The sequence below is a fragment of the Symphalangus syndactylus genome, chromosome 10 (genome assembly GCF_028878055.3).
Source record: "Symphalangus syndactylus isolate Jambi chromosome 10, NHGRI_mSymSyn1-v2.1_pri, whole genome shotgun sequence".
In the NCBI taxonomy this organism is placed as follows: domain Eukaryota; kingdom Metazoa; phylum Chordata; class Mammalia; order Primates; family Hylobatidae; genus Symphalangus; species Symphalangus syndactylus.
In genome coordinates, this window is record NC_072432.2 from 103,799,079 (window position 1) to 103,814,397 (window position 15,319).

At 46.1% G+C, this 15,319-nt stretch overlaps 1 protein-coding gene across 6 annotated transcripts in view; it reads right to left on the reverse strand.

Moving 5' to 3' along the window:
• The window catches only part of EPHB1 (EPH receptor B1), a 453,083-nt gene that overhangs the window by 392,741 nt on the left and 45,023 nt on the right, over positions 1 to 15,319 (reverse strand). The gene's annotated exons all lie outside the window — the stretch shown is intronic.

The window sequence follows — 15,319 nt, forward strand, 5'->3', positions numbered from 1 at the left end:
CTCCATCTGGGTTTCAAAGCCTGCCTGGAAGTCTCTGTCTTAAATCTTACATTTTATATTTATAACCCATTCTATTTTAGAAGATTTAAGGTGGCTTACAAGGATTATGTAAAACACTGAAAGATATATAAGCAAACAGGTAAAATATATATGTATTACTAAAGTTTTAAAGAGTTGCTAAACACCACGGATAATAAGGTCAAATTTCTAACTATTGTGAATGTGCATGTGTATATATGTATGTGCACACATATGTGTGTTGTGCACTCATGTATACGAGAGACAGGTAAGCTGAACAAAAAATGTAACAGATTGTCCCAAGGAGTGGGCAGGGGATTATAATTAACTTCATTTTTTTCTTTATACTTTTCTATATTTTCTTAACTTTTTATAGAGAATCTATATTTGTTTTACAATATGAAAAAAGGCAAAATAATCTCTAAAGAAAAATAGGTGAAAAAGAGAAAGCCAAACCAAGAGTAAAGACATAAATTGAAGCCCGTGATGAGGCTAAAACAACTCAATTTCTACGGGCAAGCCATGCATTTGGAGCTCAATTATATAGCAGTCAATGGATGAGGAAAACCTGATCAGTTACACGGGTCACGGGGTCCACGGGACATACAAAGTGATTACTCAGAGAAGCCTGGCTGTCCCTGATATGGAAGCATGAGGCAAACGCCTCCCATGGGGCCCTACGGAGAGGACACTCTGTGATGCAATGAATGCTGTCAGCGACACCCTCACAGTAAACGCCACCGAGTTTCACAGGCTGTTCTAAAGCTCCTCAGTGCGGGCTGATGACATCTCACCAAAATGTAGTGCAATAAAAGCAAATTCTTGAAGAGTGGAAACCACGCAGCCAGGTTCATGGTGGGTCTGACTTAATCTAGAGGGAGAGTTTAAAGGATTAAGACCAAGACGCAGATCATCTCCTCCTTCCAAATGGCTCCTCTCAGGCTTGGCTCAGCCCCTAAATCATCAAGCAGAATCCTACTCCTCCACTCACAAGACGCTGCAGTCAAACCGACTCAGGCAGACATTTGTTCAGTCCACACATATTCGTGGAGCACCTACTGTGAGCCAGGCCCTGTGCTCTCCTATCGCACAATTACTCCCAGTAACCCCAGACCCATCATATGCCTGGAGCTTCAACCTAGCTCAGCCCAACATCACCTCAGGGCTTGCAGCAAGGACAACACCATATTTTGGCATGGGAGCCTTGAGTGAATCTCCAGGGCAGGAGAAGAACGTGTGTGCCTGCTCACACGCCAAAAATGTTCACTTTTGGTATTGGGTGGTTGCAGCGAAGGATTTGGAGGCTTGAGTACGGGCTCCCAGGAAGGACTCCATGATGGATGGGCTCTCGGTCCTGGATGAGGACAATGCACTGCAGGAGATGTGAAGTTGCTCCTATATGGAACCCGTCTCTGTTTTCCATCCCTGCTTTGACCCTGGGCAGGGAAGACCAAAGCCTTCTCTTCCTTCCCAAAGCCTTCTCTTTTCTCCATCCATACAGGAAGGGGTCAAGAATATTGCTGAGCTATGCTGCTTCTGCAGGCAGGTTCACCATCTGTATAACTGTGGCTACCACCTTTCATCTTGAACTCAGACACAGACCTCTCCTCCGAGCTCCAGATCCACATATCCAATCTCCTTCTCAATAGTCCCTTGCAAGTCTCAGTCATTTCAAAGTCAACCCAAAGTGGTAATCTTCAAATCTTTCCCATTTCAACAAGTGACACCACTATCCACTAACTGTAAAAGTCAGAAACCTAGATGCCATCTTCGGTAACTCTCTCTCTCCTTCTTCCTGCAGCCAACCTATCACTAAAATCTCTGTGTTTTATCCCCAAAACATGTCTGCTACTTCTCTCCATTTCCAGCTCCACTGTAAGAGGCTGCTCACACCACCCCCTACATGCCCTGAGGAGTCTCCAGGGACACCCACAGCCTCCTCTGGCTTTCTCTGGGTGACCCAGGGAAGGCTAGGCCCTGTGAGCCACGCCGGGGCAGCAGCACTCACCAGCTCACAAGTGCTTCCCTCTTCTGCCTTTGCTGACAACAGTCCCCCAGGTAAGCTTTCGCCTTTCCCTTTGTCTCCCCTTTTCTTTCCACTTCTCTCACTTCTGCTTTCATTTTCTATTCTACTTCTTTCTCTTCCACTTCTGAGCTTTGTCTATTTCTGTTCTCTTTCTTTCTCTCCCTCCTGACTCCGGCTCCACTTGCTTCCTCTTCTTCAGATGTGACAGTCATAGAAAGTCAGAGTTGGCAGTGACCCCATCTGCCCTCTGACAGTATGGAAGGAGACTGTGAGGCTCAGAGAGGGAAAGCAACTCACCCACATTCTCACAGCAGTGGGCAGCACGGTCAGCCCTAGGGCTCAGATACCCCAACCTGGTCCAGCACTCTTCTCCATTTATACCTTACTGTTTGGCTGCTTTTTCTTTTCTCCTGTCCCTTATCCCATGACAGTGGCCTGGTGCTGAAGACAGGCCTAGTCATTCTTTGCACAATACCAGTCGATTATTAGGGTGCATAAGTATGTATGTATCTTTCTCTCTTTCACACACACATGCACAGACACACACACACACATACCCCACATTTACTACACAGATACGGACATCTGCACCCAAAGTTTCAGAGGAATGTGACTTTACCCTCTCCAAATGTTCCTTTTCTGCGTTCTCAGGCCTTCCATTCTCCTTCTGATGAGGCTGATGTATTCTGTTGCAGTTGGATGCACCTACAAAAATCCTCTTCAAAATCCCATCACTTCACCACCAAGGAATTACTAAAATACCATGAAAGAGGTGCTCAAAGGCGATACGGGGCAGAGGAAAGAATAAGCGCCTGACCCTCTGCCCTTCTCTCCTGCAGCCCCATATGGTCTTGGCACAAGAGGGCTACAGAAATCCAATAACATCTTCGGAACCCGTCCAGATTTGACAGAACCATCTGTGAAAAGCTGCCTGCCAGGGTGGGAGTGGCAGGGTGTGCTGTGGCTATAGATTTAGGGTCAAGGCAGACTGCCAGAGGGGTGGGGCAACCAAAAGGAGGGGACATTGAGGCAGACAGCGGTGAGGGGTGGGGGCATGTGGATGGAACCAGATGGCCATGGACTCTCCTGTTGTGACCACTTAAAACAGGTAGAAATACGCCCCGGAGGTGGGTAAAGTGCACAGCCAACTGCCAGGAGGGACATGGGGAACATAATCTGAACTTAAACCCTTGTAGCCCTGGGATTCTACTGAAAATCCACCCTTGGACAGAGTTTCAAAACAGACATTCAGCAAAGAAGGATGCATTAAGATCTCAGGGTCATCCTAAGGCCCGTGGAAGCACACCAGGCCTCCAGGGCCTGAGAAAAGACAATAGCAGAGCTCTGAGCATGGGCAAAGCTACAACTCAGTAAGAAGATTACAGTGTTTTCCAGGCCATCAGGATTTTGCACCATTTTATGGTTTTCAGCCAACATAACTCATTAAATGCGTAACAAAGAGGATTTAATAGCTATACCTTCTTTTATAAGACTCAACATGTGAGCAAAACTCAAAGATAGGAAAAAACTCTCCTTTGTCAGGCAGTGAAAAATGGCCACAGTGTCCACAGGTCAGGGCACCCAAGGCAAGTGAGCATGGTTTTGCCCCCATGAGGGACTGGCAGTAGCCCAAAGAAGAAGACTGCAGAGGCCAAGACAGCCCAGGTGTTCCTCCCACGCAAACCAATGCATACAAAGTCCACAGTGTATACCAGGGGCTACAGAAAGAAGGGAGCTGCAAGGGGAGTTGCAAGGGAAGGAGGGAGGGAGGGAGGGAGGGAGAGAGGGAGGAAAACCCAGGGGAGCAAAGGGGAAGTGGGGGATAAAGCAGAGGGGGAAGTGCAAAGAGGAGAGGGGAGATGTGGATCCAGGTCAAAGGGCACTGGGGATCAGGGAGGAAAGGCTGCAAGGATTTGACAATAAGACCCCAAAGGAGGCCTAGAAATGAGTTTCTCCAGAGACCTAATCACTTTTGGAAACCTGTCCCTGAGAAGCTTGCACTGCATAAAGGATGCAGGTGTGCCCTGCTGGGCTCTGCCTTTCTGCAGCTTGAATTCCTCCCTCCAGACAAGGCCTGCTGGCCCTGAGAACCCCAGCCTTTCTTTCCCTTCGCTGGACCCAGCCAGACACTGGAGGGATACAGGACCAGCATCTTTCCTTTCAAACACACTCAGATCTTCAGTCCAGGAGGAAAGAAGGCAATGGTCCAACCAGGAAGAGGAGAAAAAGGCCTTTCCTGGTCCAGGCCCTGGCCAAGGCCCATCCTTCCATTGTGATGCAATTTCCCTTCCAGCTGCATCTGCTGCCCCCATGGGGAAGCAGATGAACGCCCTCCTGGCTCTGCACCAACAGGCTAGAAGGATCTGCTCCAGCTGACCCTGCTCCTGGGGGCACTGTCTGCACCTCCCTCGTGCCCTCAGAGTAGCCACAAAGAGCTCCCAGGGTATGGAGAGTGAAGCGGGTAATGACAGGGAATGAAGAATCACAGCCAGCATGGGAGCAGGCAATGCCGGCTGCTCCTCCTTGCTCAGGCACACATTTCCAAAGCCTTCTGGGGCTGGCATGAACTGCCTGCACCAAGACTCCTAAGTTAGCCCCCAGACTCACCCACAGCCCCTTCTCACCACATGCCTGGGACACAGGCCTCTTCCTGCCCCACACTTCCCCATCCTCTGCCCCACCCCACAGTGAACAGTCAGTGAGGTCAAGTCCCCATCCCTGTGGGCCTTGAAGCCCCATTTCCCTCAGGCCAGGAGAGAATTCCCAGGGGGCAAGGTTGGAAACACCCCTCTTTCTCAGAGAAGCTCTCACCCAGCCAGAGGTCAGGCGTGGAGAAGCGCCAGCAGACTAGCGCATCCAACAGTACAGAGAAGAACTGAGGCCACCTCTCCTCTCTCTCTGCGGAGCTCCTACTGCTTTGATGTGGAACAGATATGACAATGGCAGTAACTGGTGGGGAAAGAACTTTAAAGCTGCTGTTTTAAATGACAGCCATTGTTCCTTGGCAATTTTATGATCAAGGAAAAGAAAGAGGCCTTTTAAGAAAGGAATGTAGCATATTTAAGGAGCCCTGGAGGATTGGAGAAGGTAGAAGAATGAAGCTGCTCCAAAGATGAGGCAGCTCTGCTTGTCTGCAGCCCTGTCTTCTCTGGAGCCCCAGTACACAGCCCCTCAGAAGCATTTGAGAAACTCCTGGAAGAGGAACCCCAAAGGTCAAGGCCACCTGCTGCTGGTGACCCTCAAAGTTAGACCCAGCAGACATAACATGGGCAGGTGGTGGTGCTCTTCCCAGGATGGTGGTCCTTTTCCCCACAATAAGAGGCTTCTTGGAGCAGAGTTAAAGGATACATATCCCCCCAGCCCAGCCCAGCAAAGGCAGATATGTAGGGAAAAGCAATTAAGCCAGATAGTAAGAATGGGGTAATAGGCCCCGACCCACATGCCTTTCTGGGGTGGCCCAGCCTGGATTGCATCTCAAGAGGCAGCCATGCGAGGGCTGGTACCACTGTCTAGCTGGCACGAATGGTTTCTGATCCAGGGACAGAACCCACGCTAGGGACAGACCCATGATCTCCTAGCTCTGTCCTCGGGCGCTTGCTGCATTTTCATGTGCCACTACCCCCTCCAGAGTTGGCAATAGAGATCCCCATCTCCAGCTACAGGCTCCACACGCCAGCCCACCTCCATCTCAACTGCAAATGCTCGTAAGCCAAACACCCTCTTCCCAGGGCCAGATGCCCTCCAAATTTCCCATTTCTGACTCTGACCCTCCACCTTCCAGGGCATTCATCTTCCTCTCTACTTGATGAGATTCTGTTTCTCCTGGAAAAGCCAAAAGGACTCTTCTCCATGAAGTCCTCTTGGCTTTGCTCTAAGTAGTCTCTCCTCACTCTAAATTAGTGGTTCTCAAAGCGTGGGCTCCAGACCAGCATCATCAACATCACCTGGGAACTTGTTCAGAATGCTGTTCTTTAGGCCCCATTCAAAAGCTACTCAATCGGGAGCTCAAGGTAGGGGAGCAACAATCTGTTTCAACAAGCCCTCTACGTGATTCTGATGCTGAAGTCTGAGAACCACTGGTTAAGGGCCATGGAACTCCATGACCAGTGTGTGTGCTGATGCTGCTGGCCCGAGCACCACACTTTGAGAACCACTGCCCTAAACCTCTGGAGCACTTCTGTCCCTCCTGTTCATCTGAAACTCAGGCTCCTGCCTTGTGCGTAGGTGTGATCTTCACAGGACAAGGCTGAGTCTTGCCCGCCTTTTGGCATCTCCACACTACCCTGCAGATACTTAAAATACAGCTCTTGTATTGGATTGGAAAATAGAGGCCCCTGACCTTTGGGCACGGTTCTACCACTGAAGAGACGACCTCAAGCCATCAAAGCCTTTTGCTTTCTCAATAAAGAGCATACAAGATTTAGTGGGCTGCACGTCATGAAGAAGCTTGACGGCAGGAAAACCCTCCCCCTACCAGATCCCCTCCCTGAGTGGCTGGTGCCTTGAGGTTTGGACTGGAGACTGCCTGCCAACTACAGCAGAGAGAAAGCGTGACAGCCTGCAACGGCTCCCGCAAAGTCCGTAGCACCATTATCACACCAGCACCGTAGTGGCAAGAAAAAGTTATTTCTATTTTAAATTGTCAATATTAATCTAATGCTTGCGATGAATGAAGTAGTAGTGATGATAAATGGGGTGTTTAATAAAGATGAAAGCTCCAGCAGCCTCAGAGAAAACCTCGTTTGACTTAAAGTTATCGTCTTGATTAAAATTTCCATTTTATTATCCTAATCAGCAATCTTTGTTCAATGTGCTACAATTTCTATTTTCTCCACTTAGAGAAATAATTAACAACACTATAAACATATTAAAAGTAAAATGTTTATTAAAGTTGCTCCGTTATCCATATTTAACTTATTTTTTAGCAATGCTTCATGGAGACATGCCCTTGCCTCCAGGAAGACTTCCCAGAACCAACCTCTCTGGATAACCCCTTCCTATTCCCAGGGTCTCCAGGGAGCAGACAACCCCTGGTCCCAGTCACACATTCCTGTGTTCAACAGCCCTGCAGTTTAATCCAGTTCCACTTCATTTCATTCAATCTGACATCTCTTTATGCAGAGCATAAGAAACTCATTAGTCTCCATTATGAATGTGGGCTAGGGTGGAGACATAGATGGGAAACTGAGGCATCAGAAAATACAAAAATGCCCCCAAATTAGTCAACTTTGCATCTCTCTGGAATGCAAAGGTTAGTTAATTAAAGGTTCCTAATGAACAAATAGCCATTAAGCACCAAGTATGTGCAAGGCTCATTGGGTAGAAACCACAGCACCACACAATCTAAACGCTGTCTCCAGGCAGGGTATCAGGGCACAGGATATCTTCAGCCACAATGTGAAAATTGTTTAGCTCTGATTTTTAAAAACACAACACTTATCCAAACACGGAATCTGACTCCCCATATGCGATTTCTGCTCCGGAAAATATGGAACACTGAAGCCAGGTGGAAATAGCTCCCTCGGGTGACCCTGTGATACTCCCGAGGGTGCACCCTGACCAAGGCCTTCTGGTTCCCATTTCCTGCCTTCTTCTTGTCCTCATCTCAGGGCAGACCTACAGACTCAGTCACCACCTTACTGTGTTCTTCAAACAAGGCTGATTAGGAATCAAGAATTGTCTTCCCTGCGGCCACTAGAAGGTCCGTTGTGTGTAGCTGTCACTCCCACAGAGGACTTTGGTTTAAAAGCACTTAGACACAGCATCTCATTTAATCCTCTCCATGGACTGGTAAAGTAGGTGGAGTGTCCACATTTTACAGAGGAGTAAACTGAGGCTCAGTGAGCTTAAATACCCTGCGCCAAACACACAACTAATAGGCTGGTGGCTGTCCTACTCCCAGCTGTCTTCCTGGGGCTCCCTGCTTTAGCACACACCTCCAGCCTCAGGGTGAGGGGCTACATCTGAAGCCGGAGGTGGAGCCCAGCCTTGCCCTGCTGCTGTCCAAGTCCTGGGCTCCTATGAACAGCCTCTCTTTGTGGGTTTTTTTTTTTTTCCATGATGTGTGTGTGTTTTAACCTGAGTCACCTCTGGGTATCCTGGAGCCTTCCACAGGGAAGGCCACGTTCTGTTAATCAGCGTGAAATGGCGCATACCCTCTGACCCCTCAGAAAGGAATGCATACCAGAGTTGACGACACTTAGGGAAATGGAGGAAACAGCAATCCACAGAGGCCCAGAGGTAAGGGCTATTAATCTCCCGCCACCGAAGGAAATGAAATCATTATGTCTGCAGCTACAGAATCCAAAGGAACAAATTTCCTGCCAGGATAATAAATGGATTCTTTTGTTTTTGCCTTGACTCCCATCACATGACCCTCCTGGCCCATTCCTTATCCAGGTGACTTCGCCGGGTAAATACCCAGAGGTTTCCGTTTCAACCTCAATGATGGACCAGGGTCCATCCCACCTGAGCGTCCCATCAGAGCACTCAGCCTGCCTGCTCTGCCCTGCCCCCATGCCTTTCCTTCCCAAAACACCTCCTGCAAAGGTGAGCAAGGCTTCCATCCCCTCTGCAAAGACTTGCATGAAGAGGACCATTCCCCCACCCTCAGGCAGGAGCAGATTTTGAAGCAACTCCATGGAGAAGAAGGGGGAAAAGCCATTTTACCACCGAACAGGCATCATACAAGATGTACTTTGGAAACAATAACGAATAGTAAATATGGGCTATAAAGTTCCCAGGGCAAGCAAAGGAGCACCCACGCGATGCTCTTGCTGATGCGCGTAGTGGGAATAATGCAAGGCTTGGAAGGTATCGCAAAGGCAGCATTATGGGCAACCTGGGCTCCACTGGGCTGCACTAACATTCCTCTAAATGGGGCCTCGGAGCCCTGCCCTGGCAGACTGCAACGTGCAAGCAATGAACCACTTCATAATGGGCTTCTGTTCGGCCACAACACAGAGCACTCAACTTCTAAAATGGGTCTGTATTTGCAAAGAAAAATTGCTGCTGGCTTAACACACAGCAAGGAGCCCTGGTGCCTGGCGAACAGACACAGAGAAAACTTGTGTACTGTTCCTCACTCTCGTGTCCCCTGGGCCTCCAAGGAGAGGCAGTGCCTGAAGGATGCAACACCATACTGATCAGAGGAGCTGCAACTCCCAAGCACAGGCTGGCAGCCCCACTTCCCCAAAGGTGTGACCACATCAGAAGACCCTCTGCAGGTGTGAAAAGAAATGATCATGAGACCTCTTTGATCTGGGCACAAAAAACCTCCACCTCCCAAGCACATGTCTGTGTGGGTCAGCAGAGGGGCCAGACGGGGATTGTGTGGGTAGTTCCAGTTCCCTAAGAGAGGGCAGGGTGCATCCTCTGTGAAAAATGGAAGGAGAGCTTGTTAGATGCTCCTCAACTCCACAGAAATACTGTGACATGTGAGTGCTTTGGGGCAAAACAGTGGATAAAATGATAGTGGCAGGAAAAATAAAATTATACCTCCTACAGAGGCAATGTGAGCATGTATATGACTGTTAACTGCCTAAGGTCTGCTGGGATATCTCCTCACACAAGAATTCTGTGGGATGCAAAATGTGGCTGGGTGGTCTGGTCTCTCTGCATGCCTGACTCTCTGCCCTGGACCAGAGACCTGGAAGCCACAGCAAAGAGGCATGGACACCAGATCCCTATTCCAAATGTCACTCTTCTGGCCTCGGAGACTGCACTTCTTCACTCATGCCAGTTGTAGCTATTGCCCACAGTTTTGCAAGCTATTTTTTATGCCTGTCTTTGCCACTAGATGTGTTTCTCCAGAATACAATCTTATTTTATTTATTTCTGCATCTGCAGCAAGATGGATGGGTAGATGGCTGGCTGGTTGAATGGATGGATAAGCCAGATCGCCCAAGGCATATTATCTTCATCAATCCCACATCTTATGGAAAGAAATGAAATTAATAGTTACAAAAAACTACTCCATGACAAGTATTGTTCTAGATGGTTCCTACATCTTATTTCAGTCACGCAACTACTCCAAGAATTGAGTTTTATTTTTGACATTTTACAAATGAGAAACTAAGGATCAACAGCATTCTACTGACCCAAAGTCTGGTCTGTAGAATACTCCACATCCAGTATCCAAATGTATAACACTCTCTGTCAGTCATTTTTCAGATTATGAGTGCAATAAACATTTGTTGGGCACCTGCTTGGTGCCAGGCATCATGTCATGCATTGAAGATTCACAGACAAATCTGAAGTGGATTCAGGTGGAGCTCTTTGGTAAGTCGGGGAGGAAACTCAGGCTCTCCAGGGACTCCACAGCCAGGAAAAGTCTGTCACATCAAAACACATGTAAACTGGTAGAGACTTGTGGCTAGAGCAGAGGGAGGAGACAGGCAAACTCTCTTTGACAAAAGCAAAAATGAGCAAAAGTGACAAAAACAACCATCTCAGCATCCTGGAAATTAACCAAAGATGTTCAACAATCTGAGAAGTATTCATATATCAAAGACTGGAGTTTGAATAAGAATAGTGGGCACCTGTGGCATTCTTGCCTAGGAAAGCACCCTCCTCCTCACCCTCCCCTGTGCTCTGTTGATATGAAGGTCCTGCTAGGGAAGGAAACAACATGAAGATCATAAAAGCTGTGGGTCAAAGGGGACTCACTTGATTTGGAGTGGTTGGTTATGCCACATCCAGCAGCAGTATCAGTAGAAGTGAGGCGCTCAGCAGGTGAGAGCATGGCATGATTGGGGCAAGCATATGCTTGGCTGAGGATGTGCACATACCCAATGAAGGCCAGAAAGGAGCCAACATAGCCACACTCTCCTGGCCAGCCCTAAGGCTATGCTTGCTTATAGAACAGGTGGAAGATCCCACTGGAAAGCCAAAGCCAGAGCAGACTTCAAAATGACCTGAATTTTGAATGTGCTTTCCTACCTACACAAAGATCCAACAGCAGAGAATGCAAGTCTTGAGGCTCAAGGCGCTTGAGCACAACCTCTGTCTTATCATTGGCAGACTGTTAACCTACACAGACCTCTAAGAAGCAAGACATAAAAATAAAAACAAAAATTAAAGCTAAAATCTGAACCAACACAAAAGTGGTCATATACCATAGAGAAGACATATTTCACAGATTAGCCCAGGCAAGTTACTCAACAAACAAACAAACCAGTAACAACATCATCATTCAGGGGAAAAAATAAGACTCAGAGTTGCTACAATACATTATCTAAAATGTCCCATTTTCAACAGAAAATTATGACACATCCAAAGAAAAAAGAAAGAGTAATTTATACTCAAGAAAGAAAGCAATCAATAGAAACTATCTGTGAGTCCTCAGATATTAGATACAGCAGACAAAAACTTCAAAGTAGCTCTTGTAAATATGCTCAGAAACCTAAATAAAACCATTTTAAATAACTACAGAAAGTATAACAATAAGGAACAGAAAAATAGAGATCATCTCTTAAAAGACAGAAATTATTTTTAAAACTAAATGTAAATTATGGAGTTGAAGAGAACAATAACTGAAATTAAAAACTCACTAGAGGAACTCAACAGAAAATTCAAGATTGAAGGGAAAAAAAATCAATGAATTTGAAGATAGATCAATAGAAATTATCCTGTCCAAAAAACAGAGAAGAAAATTAAAGTAAAAGGCAACAGAACCTCAGAAATCCATTGATCAACAACAAGCACATCAACATACATGTGATAAAAAAATTTCCAGATAGGAAAGAGAAAAGGGGGAAGAAAAACATTTGAAAAATAATGGTTTAAAACAGTTCAAATTTAATGAAAAACATCAATCTGCACACATCCAAAAATCCCAGTGAACTCCAACTAGGGTAATACAAGGAGATCTCCAACTAGATACATCATAATCAAATGTTTAAGGACAAAGATAACGTTTTCAATGCCACAAAAGAAAAGAAAATAACATACAGAGAAACATCAATGTGATTAATATGACTTCTTTTCTGAAACAATGGAGGCCCAAAGGTAATTGAATGATATTCAAAGTGCTAAAAGAAACAAACTATCAACCAAGAATTCTATATGCAGTGAAACTATCCTATAAAAATGAAGACAAAATAAAAACATTCCTAGACAACCAAAGCCAGAGAATTTGTCACCAGCAAATCTGCATAAAATACAAACAAATACTAAAGAATGTTATTCAAGATGAAAAGAAATGACACCAGAAGGTAACTTGAAAACACAGGAAAAAAAATGAAAAGCATTGGAAATGGTAAATATATGGGTTAATATAAACAGTCTATGTCTTCTCTAACTTCCTTAAAAGTAATACAATTATATAAACTAATAACACTGTATTGCTGAGTTTATATCATATATCAGTGTAATAAATCCATCATTAATAGCACAAAGGAGGGGTAAGGACATGCTTCATGGGGGAGAAGCCACTTGAACCACCCCATTAAAGCTGTGTGAGATATTAAAAGATGGAAACAGTGGGAAAAGTACTCCAGGCAAAGAGAATTGAACAATCAAAGGTGTGGAGATGGGAAAGACATGTTTGAAGAAGAGCAAGTTGTCTTATTTTAGAGCCTTGGTGATAGAGAAGGTTAGAAAAGTCAGTTGTAGGTAGCTAAGGAGGCCCATGGAAAGCCAAGCTAAGGAAATAGGACTGGGTTTTACCCAATTAAAGGGAAACTAGAGGGATTTTGGGTTTTGCTTTTAATTAGAAGAATTAGTTTTTCTAATGGGTGCCTCAGGAAGGATCTTCTGACTGCAGGCATTGGAATGGCACAGGCCCAGGATGGAGTAGGCACTGGATGAACAGGGCTCTGATGGCATTAGCACAGAAGAGTGAATAGGGGTGAGGCTGGTGTAAGGGAGGTCTCCTAGGAGCCCAACTGTCTTTATCTGTTTGGGCTGCTATAACAAAATACTATAGAATAGGTAGCTTATAAACAACAGAAATTTATGTCTCACAGTTCTAGAGGCTGAGAAGTCCAAGATCAAGGCACCAGCAGATTTGGTGTCTGGTGAGGACCCACTTTCTGATTCATAGACAGTAACTTCTCCATGTGTCCTCACATGGTGGAAGGAGCAAGTTAGCTCTCTGGGGTCTCTTTTATAAGGTACTAATCCCATTCACAAAGGCGCCACTGTCATGACTGACCTAACTACCTCCCGAAGGCCCCAGCTATTACTACTATCACCTTTGAGGTTAGGTCATAAGCATGTGAATTTCGGGGGATCACAATCAGACTACAGCACCACTGCAACAATGTGTGGGGATGTCTATGATGTCCCCTTATTTTATCCTTTCCCCAGCTCTCAAACTCTTTGGAAATGAGTTCAGCCAGGAAAAAACAAAGGCGAATATCATTAAGTGGCAAACAACCCATATGAATAAAGGAATAAGAGAATTTAAATCCAGACTATGCCAGACATTATACCAATCACCCCAAGTTCCTTCATTTAGGCTGGAAAGGATATTTTATTAAATCTGTTTTACAGGGGAGGAAACGGAGGACACATTTCCTTAAGGTCATGCAGAGGGTAAGCCAAAGCAGGATTCAAATGATTGTTAGCCTGATTCAACATTCACACGCTTCTCACAGTTTCAGTCAGCTGTTTTGAGTGAGAGGGTGTTCATTCCAAAGAGTCAGCTTTTAAATCAAATACATCAGTGAAATAAGTAGAGGAAACCTTTTTATGATGTAGTCATCCCTGCCTCCTTTCAGGAATCTCTCATCCTACTGCCTCCATCCTTGTGAAGCCTCCCTAGAAAGCAAAATACCTGAGCTCAGCAGTGTTCAGTGGTGAGCAACCTTGATACCTCCCACCTGTCCCACATACAGAGTGACAGGACATACGCCTTTGAGGGGCAACAGTGACACTAGCAGCATGAGCAGCAGGTTGAATAAGGTCCCTGGTACAGGAAGCCCTGTTCCTCTAAGGCTTCCTGGCTGGGTCTGAGCATGGCTGGGACAGGCAGAACATCTAACCTAGGCTCTAGAGATGTCCTGGCTACTGCCTGCCACCCATATCGGAGCTTTTCCTGGAAACCAGGAAAACTCCCTGAAGTGGTAGAAGCCACCAGTCCCACAGCAGCATCACTCAGTGCCCACTTCTTGATACATGCAGCCTCTCCTGGTGGAATGAGGGGAGATGTAGCTAAAGAAGGGGGCTCTGAGAGGGAGGGAAACCAGGGAGGGGCCCATACCCCAGAAGAAGTCCCAAGATAGGGCAGGCATTGTGGTGCAAAACCCACCCTTCCTAATAACACCTGCATTGTTAAGTGACCGGCTGAAGACTGCTGTTACAGTGATGAGCCAATCCAGAAGTGAGCTGGAGGGTTATCGCAGCCAGGTCACTAAATCCCACCCTGTGCTGGAAGCTTCCCAGGAGACTCTTAAAGGGAGGAGTTGTCACAGCTGTCACCAAAAGAGAGGCTGAAAGCCAGTCAGAGACCTCATATTTACAATGTGTACTAGTTCTGTGATCTGTAAAACGGCACCCAGATTGCAATATTCTCACCAACTTCATAAAATACATTTTATTAGGATTGTGGTTCTGACTCAAACAACTTCATAAAATTTTCTTTCTTATGAAGTGGGTGCTGTTACATATTCACTTCTTTGAAAGACAGTTCAATTGCCAAGAGCTGTATAATTAGGTATGGGCACTGAGAAACTATTTTTAAAGGATTAGGGCATACTTAGGCTATTTATGTTGCTTTAATTTGAAGTTTCTAATGCATCTGAGAGCCAGACTGATTTTATTTGGCCAATACAGAGCTGTAAAAGAAATAAAAATGCATTTTTGTCAACATTTAAAAATTGGGGATTTTTATCCAGTGAAAATCCAGAAGATGAGGCAATGCCCATATACCTAGATGGAGCAGGAGTTCACCTATTCACAGGGTCCCCACTAGGCAACCTCACCTGGTTATGAAACCTATGGGCCCCCAGTAGGCATCTGGGTCTAGAGCACTTCTTCAGGTCAACCACAAACATTAACATTGTCTACTACAGGTAAAGCCCTGGGCCAGGCACTATGGGGAACAAGGAAGTAAGCCCTGGGCCCTGTGCAATAGTGATGTGTGCTGCCTGGGGAGACAGACGGATGCATAGAAATAGCTGATTCAAGGAGGAATGCAAGTTGGGCACTAACGGAGGTGCCAAGTTGAGGGGAGTGTAGAAAAAAGAGATTTCTTACCAGGAGGCAGTGGAATAATGTGGCCCCATAAATAAATGCTAGCTCCCTGCTCCTGTCCCAGGACCTCATTGTGGG